Raw genomic sequence first — 12,768 nt, forward strand, 5'->3', positions numbered from 1 at the left:
GGCTGGAACGGGGCAGGACCGGGGCCAGAACTGCCCCGCCCGGGACCGGGACCGCCCCTTCCCCCAGGGACGGGACAGGAGCTCTCCTCCCTGGATGGGAACGTGCGTTGGACCGGGACAGGAGTCCGGCCGCCCCCTCTCTTTCCCCTCCAGGATGGCACTATGGATGGGATCGGGATTAGGGCTAGAGCAGGATCCCCCGCTGCCTCCCCCGGGGATGGGATTGGGGCTGGGCACCGACCGCTCTCCCCTTTCTCCCCCGGGCATGGGACTGGGATTAGGGCTGGAACAGGAGATAGCCCCCATCCTCCAGAAATGGGAGCATGGATGGCATCAGAATTGGGACTGACTTTGGAGACAGATGATTGCTCCCCGAATCCTCCCCCGGGGATGGGGCCGGAGTTAGGACAAGGACAGGACCCCTCCCACCTCTCTGCCCCGGGAATGGGATCATGGATGGGACTGGAGCTGGAACTGAGACTGGACTCACTTCCATGGGTGCCAGGACCGGGACTGATGCCAGGACTGGGATGATGGAACTTCTCATCATTGCTGGATCCAGGAGGACACGGCAGAAGCTTTGCTCGAGGCTTGCTCCTTGCTGTATCCTCTTTGCCCTGCTGTCCCCACGGAGCCCTACAGGACACAGCCTCCCAGGAAGCTGCAGGAAGCTGAGGAGTGCCACCACCAGCACGTTCTCACCCTTCCCTCTCCCACAGGTGGCTGCTGCCCGAGGGAAGCAGTGGCCAGGTCCAGCCCAACCTTCCCAGTGGGCCTCATTCACCTGGGTGAGAAACCTTGAGATTTGTGGGGCTGGGGGAGCAGGCACAGCCCCAGGGGATGATGTGCAGGTGGCCCAGTTGTTTTCCACCAGCACGAACGCGGAGCGAGCCCCGGTGCTCCCCCGAGCATTCCCCATCTGTGTCCCTGGGTGACAGCCAGATCCTCCTTCCCAGCTGGATCTGATTTTGTCTGGGGGTCCTTGGGCCCCCTGGCTGTGGCTGGGGGGGGCACAAAGCCCCTGATGGAGGAGGGGAAGGACACCAATGGCATCTATTATTCAACAGGAGAAAGTGGCAGCTGGCCCAGGAGGCTTTGAGAGGATAAGAACTCCTGGCATGGATACAGTGCTGTGGAGATTTTGCTCACAGACCTCCAAGCCAGAAAAGAGCAAAAAAAAAAAAAAAAAAATTCCTGTTTCCTTCTTCTGATGTAATTTGTTTGAGGAGGGAAAACAATACATCACATCACAGCTATTTGGGGCTGATAAGGGAGGAAGGACAGGCTTGCTGCTGGTCCAGAGGGAGGGAGATGCCTGAGTGAGGCTCAGCTGGGTGAAGCTGCCCAGCAGTGCCCTGGCTGCTGAGTTCAGCCCATCCCTCCTGGATTTGGAAACACTTGGGCAAAGGCTGGATTCACCCAACCACAGCACCTTGGTTTCATCCTCCAAATCCTTCACCCTCCCAGGGAGGGATGATGTCCAGAGGTGATGGATGATGTCCAGGGCGTTGTTGCTGTCCTTGCAGGAGCTGTGACCCATGGGGTGATCACTGCTGCTCAGCAGCCCTTGCCTGGCGCCATCTCCCCCCAGGCTGGTCCTCCAAGGTCTGAACACCTGCAGCTCTTCCTCTGCAGGATGAAGCCAAACAACTCAAAAACAAGAGGCAGGCGCCTTCCTCATCTCCAGGGGTGATTAATTATGGCCAGGCCAGCTGTGAGGGCTGCTTGGCGGCTCGATGCTTCAGCAGGCCAGAGATGTTTTTTTAAAAGCTTTTTTGGAGTGGGGAAGTGTCCTCTGGAGAGCCCTCTTCCCATCAGACCTTTCCCGAGTGTGGTTGAAGTCCCAGCATCTTCTAGCAAGCAGGAGCTTCCCAACTTCACTGCCCACTGCAAGGAAAAACCTTTCCTTTCCCTTCTTTTGCTTTTTCTCCTCTCGTTTGGGTGTGAGGGAGATGGAAGGAGGGCGTCAACCCTAACCCACCTTACTCAGTTCTGTCCTTCATGCACCCACCACCCAGGGCACCCAAAACCAGAGCCTCCCTCTCCCCAAATCTCCCTTTCCCAGCTCCACAGCAGCCCAAGGAGGAGGCAGGCAGATGTTTTAAATCCTGTTGAAAGGACAGTGATTTGTGCAGCTGCAGAGCAGAAGACAGAGGCAATACCCAGCGAGCAGACCTGGAAAGCAGCCCCACGTTTCCCTTGGCCGCTTCATTTTTCAACCCTTTTGGCAGCCTGGCAGGTTTCTAAGACACTTTCAAAACATTCCCATGCTGACTAGCAGGCAGGAATGTGATACAGGAATGGGTGGACTGGGAAGGTCAGGCTGGCCACAGCAGAGCCTTCACTGCACCCATGGGTGCAGCTCAAACACGAGGGGGACACCGGCAGGAGTGCTGGAGACAAGCTGGCATATATCAAATCTCTCTTCTTTTTTGCCTTTTATTTTGTTTCTAAATCCTTAGGTGCAGCAAGTAAGACAGTTTGGGTGTGTTGGGCTGAGCCTGCAGCCCTACCCTGTGTGACTGGGCTTGCAGGAGGGACATTCCAGGGGAGCCGATGGGACTTTGCAGCTTCCCAGGATGCCTGGATTGTCCCTCCAGGATGTTCTTACTCAGGACCACCAACAACTTGCAAGGGTCAGCAAAAGCCAAGGCAGCTGGAGAAGGAAACCTCTGTTCATGGTGCCCTTGGGGTGTGCTGGAGATGAGGTCAGGAGGGGCTGGAGAGAGACATGGGAGCACCTTGCCAGCAGCCAGATAGGGTGGGTTGATTGGAGGTGGGACTGGGGCTGGAAAACACAGAGTAGGGTTGGAAAAGCCCTCTAGGATCATGGAGTCCAACTGTTAACCCAGCCCTGCAGTGTTCACTGCTAAACCACGTCCCCAGTGCCACATCCACACACTTCTTGAACAGTTCCAGGGACTGTGACTCCACCACTTCCCTGTTCCAGTGCCTGACTGCCCTTTCAGTCAAGGAACCTTTCTGAATATCCAGTCTAAACCTCCCCAGTGTGACCTGAGCTCTAGAGCAGGAGCCAGTCCCTCTGTCCATCCCTCATCCCCACACGCTCTGGGGGAATGTCCTGCTGCCCCTCTGAGGCTGCAGCCCCCAGGAGGTGGTGCTGGCTGGCTGCTGAGCACAGAGAGACACTTTCCTCCCCTTTCCACCCTTTTCCCACTAATCCCTTGAACAGGAACTGACAGATGGATGCAGACAGGGCACAGGGCACTTTGCTGTCTGGGACTGGTGCTCCATGAGGAAAGGGGATTTGGAGAAGACCTGAGGCAAGGGGTGCTCTCTGGGGCAGGCAGCTGCAGGCAGGGAGCCTTGAGCAATTGCTTCAGAGCAGGGAGGGCTTTGCTCCCTGGCTGTGGCCATCTGGCTGTGCATTTTCTCTTCTCCACCAGCGGCTGAGGATTTTAGTTTGAGCCCAGCTTTTGTTTCCTCCCCACTGATCGCATGTGATGTCTCTCCCCTCCTCCTCCTCCTCACCATCAGGAAGGTGATGGAGGTGCCACTCACTTTTCCTCCCAGCTCCTGCATAACCCAGGTTTTTGGAGGGGTTTTCAGACTCCAAGTGCATTTTCCCCTCTCAGGATGATGCTTGCAAAGAGGGGTAGGGGTGCTGTCCCGACCCCCCAGGCAGCAGGAGCTGCCTGCCAGGCCCCAAACACAGGCATCCTGTTGTGGACAAAAGTGTTTGTGCTTTTAGGAAGACCAGAACTAAATAAAACACCTCCCACCAGGGCAGGTGTGTTAAAATTAACCCATAGGCTTGGGCTGTGTGTGCTGTGGGTTCCCAGATTTGGCTCTGCTCTGCAGCCTGTGCAGGGAGGGAGGGATGGGGGTGTCACAAAAAAATCACAAAACCCAACGAGGACAGCTCTGGCAGGGTCATCTCTGCTTCTGCTGACCCCATTGATGGCTTGCTTAGGAGCAGAGATGCTGAGTTTTCTGCCAGATTTCATGACACTTCCTCTTCCTCTGGGACTGCCTCGAAAATAGTAAATAAGACAGATTAAAATAAAAAAAACCCAAAACAAACAAACCCATTCAAGGTCTTATTTAAGAGGGTTTGAGCAAGTGGAAACAGCAGGAGCTGCTGGAAGAGGTGTCCTGGAGAGCAGAACTTGCTGCTGGAGGAGGTTTTGCACTGATCCTGGCATTCAATAACACAAGTAAACACATGTCCTCAGACCAAATCCTCCCAAAACCAGCAGCAGCAACCCATCCCCATAATGATCCCAGCCTAAAATAGTGCTGGGGGTTCCTGAAAAAGGCTCCTCTCTCCTCGTTTCTCTGTTTGCAGAGCTGCTGAGGAGCTGTGCAGGGGTGGCCCCAGCTGTGGCTGGAACCCTGGCAGCAGCTTGGGATTCAGTGGGCATGGGCAGCTGATTGTGGGGTCCAATCACCCCCAAATTTTGGGGGGTTACAGCTTGGCTGACCCACCAGCAGCTCGGCCTGGGGGTCAAACACAGCCTGGCACCACGATGGAGTAACTCCAGCTGCAGATTGGTTCCAGGGACTGAGTGGCAGGGCCCCCATGGCATCCCATGACTCCCATTTTTCACCTGATCCTCATGAACTCCCCAGCAAAGAAAAGCCCCAGAGAGGCTCAGGAGCAAGTTCCCATTGGAGAAAAAATCCATTTTCCAGTAGTTTTGTGGGCCGTAATGTTTGCTCTCAGCTGCCAGCAGTGAGACCATGGAGACCAGCACAGGGTCCCACCCTGGAGCCTCTTTGTTTAAAAAAAAAACAAAACACAAACTTGTTCTCACTGCGGGACCTTTGAAATCATTTCCTTCCCCTTCTGCTCCAAAGCAACCCTTGTGTCCTCAGGGAGATTCCCTCAGAGACACCCCCAGGGATGGCCCTGGACCCCAGAAAGCCACTGCTCCCTGTGGGTGCCACACAAGGGGGGTGATCCTTATCCAGCTCAGCCCAGAAAATAGGAGGTTTGCTTTGCTGGTGCCCCTCCTTGGAGATGTCCATCTAAATTAAATTCAGATCAATTTTATTTGAAATTCATTTCAAATAGGTGAAAGAATCACACCAAGTGTCTCTTCAGAGCTCATCCCTTGGGATTTGAGGGATGGGTCAGGATGGAGAGGGCACCATTACACCTGCCCAATGTCCCTGGGTCACCCATCCTGCTTCCTGCCCTTTGGGAGAAGGTTGGTGACGTCCTCCTCCACTCAGGTCATCCTTTAGCAGCTTCCCCATGGATACAAACCCTGTTGGAAGAAAGCCAACATTAGATCTGCTTTGACTGTCAATAAAAATAATGGAATCATAGAGGCTGAAAAAGACCTTCAAGACCATCAGGTACTTTTTCCATTCCCCCAGCACTGCCAAGGCCACCACTGCCCCATGTCCCCAAATGCCACATTCACATGGCTTTAAGTCCCTCCAGGGATGGGGACTCCAGCACTGCCCTGGGCAGGAAATCTTCCCTGCAGAGGATGGATGCAATTCAGCTTCTCCGTTTTAAAACCCCCTCCATCATCATTATTTATTTCAAAATTGCATTTTCCTGTATTTCTTTCATCTAACCCACCAATTAGACCCACACTGGGCTCAGGAGTGCAGAGTCCTGTGGCCAAGCCCTGTTTCCCTGGCTGGAGCAGAGAGGGAAGGTGGGAGATTGTGCCCACATGGATTTGTCCCAGCCCAAAAAGGGAGTCCAGCCCTGAGGCTCGTTCCCAGCTGGAGCCCTTGTCAGGAGGCCAATATTGTTATCTAGGGCCTGGCTGGTGTTCCTCCTTTGGAGCTTTGCCACTGCAGTTAAAATATCTCTCCCACCACTCCCAGCATGTAAAGGTCACGTTCCAGAGATTAATCCGGAGTCTCCCAGGCCGCCTCCTTGGCTCGGGATCCCTGCTGGGACTGAAAGCCTCGGGATGCTGGGTGTGCACTCCCAGGGCTGGAGATCCCCTGGCCAGGAGTGAGCCTGTCACCAGCACCAGCTCTGATGTCCTCCAGGAGCTGGACATGGAGCTATGGACAATTCTGAGCTAAACAGAAGCCAATTCCCCTGTGTCAAATGGTTAATTCCATGTAAATGTGCTCCCAGCCCTCAGCCAAGCAGGCCTGGGAAGTCCAAGTTTGCACAAGAAGCTTTGGAGGCATCGAGTTTGTTTGACAGCTCTTACAGCTGGTCCTGCACTTGGTTTTTGTCCAAACGAGTCCTGGAATATCAGGGAAGGGTTTCCAAGTTAAATAGGAGAGGGGAGTGATGGAGTGCTGAATGAAATCAGCAAGACTCTCTCTAAATGAAGGATAAGTTGTGCCTAAGGAGCAGAGATGTGTGGGCAAGGGGAACAGAAATTCCATGATCCCCAGGGAAAGGAGAGGATAGTCTGTGGCCCAGGGGATGGGAAGGACAGTGGGAGCTGCAGTGTGTCCTCCCTCTGCAGAGACCAATGTTGACACCAGCGTCATTTTCCCAGCTGGAAGGAGCAAACCTGCAGCATCCAAATGTGCACAGAGCAGCTCAGGACAACACAAGGGTTCCTGCCCAAATCTCCCAGGGCTGCTCCTGGGCTTTTCCAGGAGAGGTGATGGTGGTGTGAACTGCTGCCTTTGTTATCTTCTCGTGATGAGGAGACCTCTTGGAGGAAGTCTTGGTTATCCTGGCAGCACTGGCATGGACACCACTGACATTCCAGGCTGACAATAAGGGAAAACTGCTCCACCACAAGCAGCTTGTGTGACCTCTGTCCTCAGAGCTTTTCAAGACCCAACGAATACAGCCCTGCCTAACCTGGTCTGAGCCCAGAGCTGCCCCTGCCATGGCCAGGAGGTTGGACTGAGACCTCCTGAGGTCCTTTCCAGCCCAACTTATCCTGTCATACTCCAATCCAAGGATCCCAAACACATCAGTGGTGGAGCAGCACCATGACCTGGTCTCTTGTGGCTCCACTGCCCTGAGCTGTGGGTCTCTGTCACAGATATGGGGAGTTCTACTGAGGCCAGCAAAAAGTCAGATCCCTTTCTTTTGGCTTCCAAAAGATATTCCAGTATGTCTGGGAATCCAGTATGTCTGGGCTCCGAACCCTGCAGCTGGTGGCATTCAATGACACTCACCTTGGGCTGGCAGCTGTCATTAAAACAGAACCAGAGGCTCCTGCAGCACCAAGAGAGTCTCAGTGTCACTGGGATCTACCTCTTCCTGGTTAGGAACCCCCCCTGAGGAAGACCCTTCCCTTAGCCAAGAGCCTGCAGGTGTTTCCTGATGATTCCAGGCCTGGGGACTGTCCAAGCTGCCCCTTTCAATGAGTCAGCCATGGGGTGTCCACAGCAAAGTTTTGGAGCCACCCATGGAACCCTCAGTGATTTTTAGAACAAATAGATCATCTGATAAGAAAAGCCCAGGCAGAGATAATTTCAGGAGCAGGTATTTCCAAGGGAAGTGGATGGAGATTTCTCTGCAGATAGATAATCAGCAGGGAGAGGGATTGCCTCCAGCTCACACAGGAGTGAGTCACTCACCTTCCTGTGGCAGGATTGGCACTCCATGGACTTCTCCCTTCTAAGGAGGCCGCTATTTCGGGATACAATGCTACAGTGCTCTGCTTCTTCCCGTGTCTCTCAGGGCCAGCAGCGTGGGCTGGGGCATCCCCAGCACAGGAGGGACCCTCCTCACCACCCTGGCTCTGGGATTCCTGCCCCACCGTGCCTATGGAGCCATGGCAGCAGCTGGGAGCAGGGGGAAAAGTGGGCAGCTCTGAAAGACTCAGTCCAGGTGCTGACCAGGACACAGGGAATGGCTTCCCACTGCCAGAGGGCAGGGCTGGATGGGATATTGGGAAGGAATTGTTCCCTGGGAGGGTGGGCAGGCCCTGGCACAGGGTGCCCAGAGAAGCTGTGGCTGCCCCTGAATCCCTGGAAGTGTCCAAGGCCAGGCTGGACAGGGCTTGGAGACAGCCTGGGACAGTGGAAGGTGTCCCTGCCCTCTGGCAGACAGAGGATAAAGTGAGACAGACGATAAATGGCAGAGAATAAAGTGAGACAGAGGATAAAGGGCAGGACTGTGGGACCAGCATCCACAGGAACTGGGGCATGAGCTCTGCACCACGTCCTGGTCTCCTCAGAATAACTGAGGCTGGGGGGTCTCTGCTCCAAGCCTGACCTTCAGTGAGGTCAGGTTTTGTCAAGAATAGGCTTGACTGCCTCTAAGGATGGAAATTTTCCTGCTCCCCAGTGGGACCTCCCAGCTCCTCCATCAGCCCTGCCTCTCTCAACCAGCCATGTTCCCCAAGCTTGTTCTGCTCCCAAACTCCCTGAGCATTCCCATGCCATTGTGCAGGTGGTTACAGGAGTGATGGAGGCTGTTCAAAGAGCTCTTGAGCCTGTCCTGGCCCTCCAGGACTCCCTGGAGCATGCAGGAGAGGATCGTCTGCAGGGGGACATGGCATGTGTGGGATCAAGAGCCCACAGCCAGGCATTGGGTTAACCCTTCACATCCCTTCTCCTCTGGCAGCCACTTCCTGCTGTTACAGGACAGCGCTTAGGCCATGTCCCTGTACCTGCCAATGACATCCTGATGTCACCTGGTGTCCCCAGATGCCAGTGAGGAGAGGAGAGGGCTGACAGAAACATGGGTAAGGCAAAGGGCTCTGTTTAGGTCCCAGCAAGATCAGAAGCAGGGTGATCCAAGGGACAGCCTAGCCCTGGGAAATGCCTTTTGTAATGGGAAGAGGGATGCTCAGATGTTCCCAGCAACCTGCCCTCCCAGGCAGTGCTTCCTTCCCGACCTTGGCTGCCGAATCCATCTCACCCGGGGCACGGAGGTGCTCTGTGCCAACAAAGTTCACCTCAGCTTTGCAGCCACTGCACACCCTGATGTGCACCCCAGGTGCTCTCCCAGGGCAGGGAGGGCAGCAGGGGCTGCCCAGGGCGTTCCCAGCTCCGAGGGTTCCGCGTGGCATCGCGTTCCAGCCCGAGCTGGGACACGCCACGGCCGGCAGCCAAGCGTGGCACAGCCGGTGACTCAGAGAGCTCTGCAGCACGGCCAGCCCTGCCTGGCACTTCTGGGAGTCTGGGCATGCAGGATAGCTAACCTTGGCAGCACAGTGGGCCCGCCAAGTCAGCAGCAGCAAGGGTGGAAAATCCTTATTTTGCACGGTTTGGGTGCATCCAGGGCACGCCTGGGAGATCTGGGGCTTGGTGGGGCAGTTTGGCTCCTGCAAATGCTGGCCAGATCATGGAATCATGGAATGGTTTGGCTGGGAAGGGACATCAAAGATCATCCAGTGCCGCCCCCACCACGGGCAAGGATACCTTCCACTAGTCCTGGTTGCTCCAAGCTCCATCCACCTGGCCTTGGACACTTCCAGGGATCCAGGGGCAGCCACAGCTGCTCTGGGCACCCTGTCAGGGCCTCAGCACCCTCCCAGGGAACAATTCCTTCCCAATATCCCAGTTAATTCTGCTCTCTGGCAGTGGGAGGCCATTCTCTGTGTCCTGTCCCTCCAGGCCTTTGTCCCTCTCCAGCTCTCCTGGAGCCCCTTTAGGCACTGGAAAGGGTTCTGAGGTCTTCCCAGAACCTTTTCCTCTCCAAGCTGAGCAGCCTGGCTCCACAGTCCTTTTCCTGAGCTTTCTTAAGCCACACATTCCCAGATAGGCATCTTCTCTCTGCAGGGCCAGTATAAAGCTTAACTAAGCTCATGTTTATGTCTCCAAGTGCTGGAACTTTCCAGATTTAAGATCTGCATTTGTGGATGGGCAAAGCGAACGGATTAAGTATTTCATGGAGTTAAAAGCCGGCACAAATTCTTGTTTCATTTCCCTTGTGACTCAGAGATGAACACTCACTCCCTGGCATGGCTCTAGTGTTTGCCATTGTTCCCCATCAGCTGTTCCTGGGGAAAAAAGAGCCTTTCCCAGGGCAGGAGCAATGCCCTCAAAGCAGGAAAAGCAATTTTGGCTGAAAAATCACAGGTCTTCATGGTGGAGAGGGGCTGGTTTGATGCAGGTGATGTAGAAGCCCAGCTGCCAGCTCAGCTGAGCCCAGGGTTATTTAGAATCACAGCATCATTAATGCTGGGAAAGCCCTCTAAGGCCATCGTGCCAACATTAACCCTGACCCTCTGTGTTCACCACCAAATTGTGTGCCCAAGTGCCCTAATTCAGTGCTGATAATCCACTAGGGTTGAACAAACTCATCTTTGGGAGGGCAACATGAGGCTCTTCTCTGCCTTTTGAGGAGAAACCAGCACTGAATTTGTATTTGTAAGGGATTTGTGGCTGCTTTCTGGTGCTCAGGCTGAAAACAGTAATCCAAGCTCATAGGAAACTCAAACCAGTCAAGAGATCTCCATTTTTACATTGGGATATTAAATTAGGGGATTGGGATAAAATTAAATTAGGATACTTGTTGCTAAAATGCTTTGATTGGTAATTACAGCCATAATGCTCCAGGAGAATAAAAATCTCTGGGGCCCTTTCTTCCTCTCTTTCACATTTTGGGCTTTTCACCTCTCAAAGCCTCACCCTCCAAATTGCATCATTTCACTGGCACAGACAAGCAGCAAACTGGCAGGAGTGGGGTTGATCTCAGTGCCTTTGCTCATTTTCAGCAGGGATAAACCACTTCTGCCCTGAGGATGGAGCTTTGTGGTCACCTTGCTTCAGCGAGCAGGATGCTGCAGCCCAGAGCATTATCTCTGGGAAACAGAGAGGAATGGGAATTAAATCAGCTGGAGACACATCAGCACATTGCTCCCACTACTTCTCCTTCATTCAGGAAGTTTTGGTTCCCCTTTCTGTGTGAAGATCCAGCTCTAAACCCACATTTCTCCCACTCCCACCCTCTGGACAGAACATGCCAGGCCACGCACAGAATGGGGGAAATTGTGAAATTGGTGAAATTTCAGCGCAAAAAAAGTGCTGAAATTGGCTTATGCCACACTTGCAGCCCTGTGTCCAGTTTCACTTCCTTCCTGGCCTTGGCAGATGATGGGTAACTCCAAGATCTCCGTGGCTGGTGATCTCTAAGGCCACACATCCATCTCCTGATGTCCATTCCTTCTGTCTGCATCAAGGAACTCCCTCTTCATCCGGGTCCAGCCTCCTTACAAAAGGAGATTTCTTAGGAGCTTCCTCTCTGTTTCCCTTAAAGGCACCCAATGTCAGGGAAGACTTGACAGAAACACCTTTTGTTTGGAAAAGGTGCTGGGAAAAGGGAATCTGTGTAGGATTTTTACCTTTATCCTTCACCATGAGAGCACAGGCTTTCCAGAGAAGCTGTGCCTGCCCCTGGATCCCTGGCAGTGTCCAAGGCCAGCCAGGTTGGAGCAATTTGGTTTAGTGCAAGGTGTCCCTGCTCATGGAACTGGATGAGTTTTAAGGTCTTTTCCACTAACCATTTTGTGATTCCATGGTTTGAGGCTGCATCCAGATCCCCAGGTCTGCAATTCCCCTTGGCAGAACAAGAGCCAGGCTCCACAGCTGGGAGTGTTTGAGGTTGGAAAGGGCTTTTCTTCACCAAAGACACTGCTCCACACTGCTTCTTCCCTGCTTCCCTGGCTGCAGGAAGAGAGGTGGAAAAGGGATTTTTAAGGCTGTCCAGGGTGAATGGAGGCAGCTGTATGAGAAAGCATCCGGAGAAACTCAGTGCCAGGGAGGAGGGGATGGCTGGTGCTGATAACCAGGGCTGGATTGGGATGTGGCCCAGTGAGGAACACAGGGAAGGAGCCATCCCTGTCCAGCCCAGCAGCTGGGGGCTGATACAGTCCCCATACAGCTGAACCCCAGGGAGGGCAGTGCTCTGATAAGGGCAGGGAGCAGCCAGGCGTTGGCATCTCCATCATCCTCCCGCCCTGGAGGCCAGCCAGCTCTTCCCACAGCATTCCTGACCCACATACATCTGCTCTGGATGTGCCTTGTCCTTCCTGATGTCCACCATGGATGCAGAAATCAATCCAGCAATCCCTTTCCATCTTCTGCCAGCCACACAACAGCCTTGAGCCCTGTGAAACTCCTGGTCCCCAAAACTGCTCTCAGACACTTCTCTGTAGAAAATGAACTCCCTTCAGGTGGTTATTCACTCTCTGTCCAAGACAGAATTTTTCTCAGCTGCCCTGGAGGGATCATAGAATCACAAAATGGGTCATACTGGAAGAGACCTCAGGAATATAAAATCTCTAAGGTGGGGAAGGTCCTGCAAGGCCACAAGTCCAGCCATTACCCAGCACCTCCATTTTCACCTTTAAACCACATCCCCAAGTGCCACATCTACACATTTCTGAGCACTTCCAGGGATCCAGGGGCAGCCACAGCTTCTCTGGACACCCTGTGCCAGGGCCTCCCCACCCTCATAGAGAACGATTCCTTCCCCATATCCCATCCATCCCTGCCCTCTGGCAGTGGGAAGCCATCCCCCCTTGTCCTATCACTACAAGTCTTGTCCAAAGTCCCTCTGGAGTCCCCTTGGAGCCCATTTAGGCACTGCAGGAGGCTCTAAAGTCTCCGTGGAGTTTTCTCCTCTCCAGGCTGAAGACTGAGGGAGTCCTTATAGGAGATCCAGTGGAAGGACCCAGGATACTCAGCCCTCCCCATCTGCTGCCCTTCCCACGACACCATCCCCCTGCAGATAAAAATACCCCAGTGGGAGCAGGCAGGGATGGACCTGGCTGGGGACAGATAATGCTGGGATCACAGCAATGTGCCCTGGCCAGTTTGGGTTACACATTAACAGAGAAGGGGGAGAGAAATGGTGAAGGTGACGCACGACCAGGCAGGGAATTTTTAGCAGGACTGCCCACT

At 54.0% G+C, this 12,768-nt stretch overlaps 1 protein-coding gene across 1 annotated transcript in view; it reads left to right on the plus strand.

Moving 5' to 3' along the window:
- Positions 1-12,768, plus strand: part of RPS3 (ribosomal protein S3) — a 221,517-nt gene that overhangs the window by 68,135 nt on the left and 140,614 nt on the right. The window lies entirely within an intron of this gene.

This window comes from Serinus canaria, chromosome 1, assembly GCF_022539315.1.
Source record: "Serinus canaria isolate serCan28SL12 chromosome 1, serCan2020, whole genome shotgun sequence".
NCBI lineage: Eukaryota > Metazoa > Chordata > Aves > Passeriformes > Fringillidae > Serinus > Serinus canaria.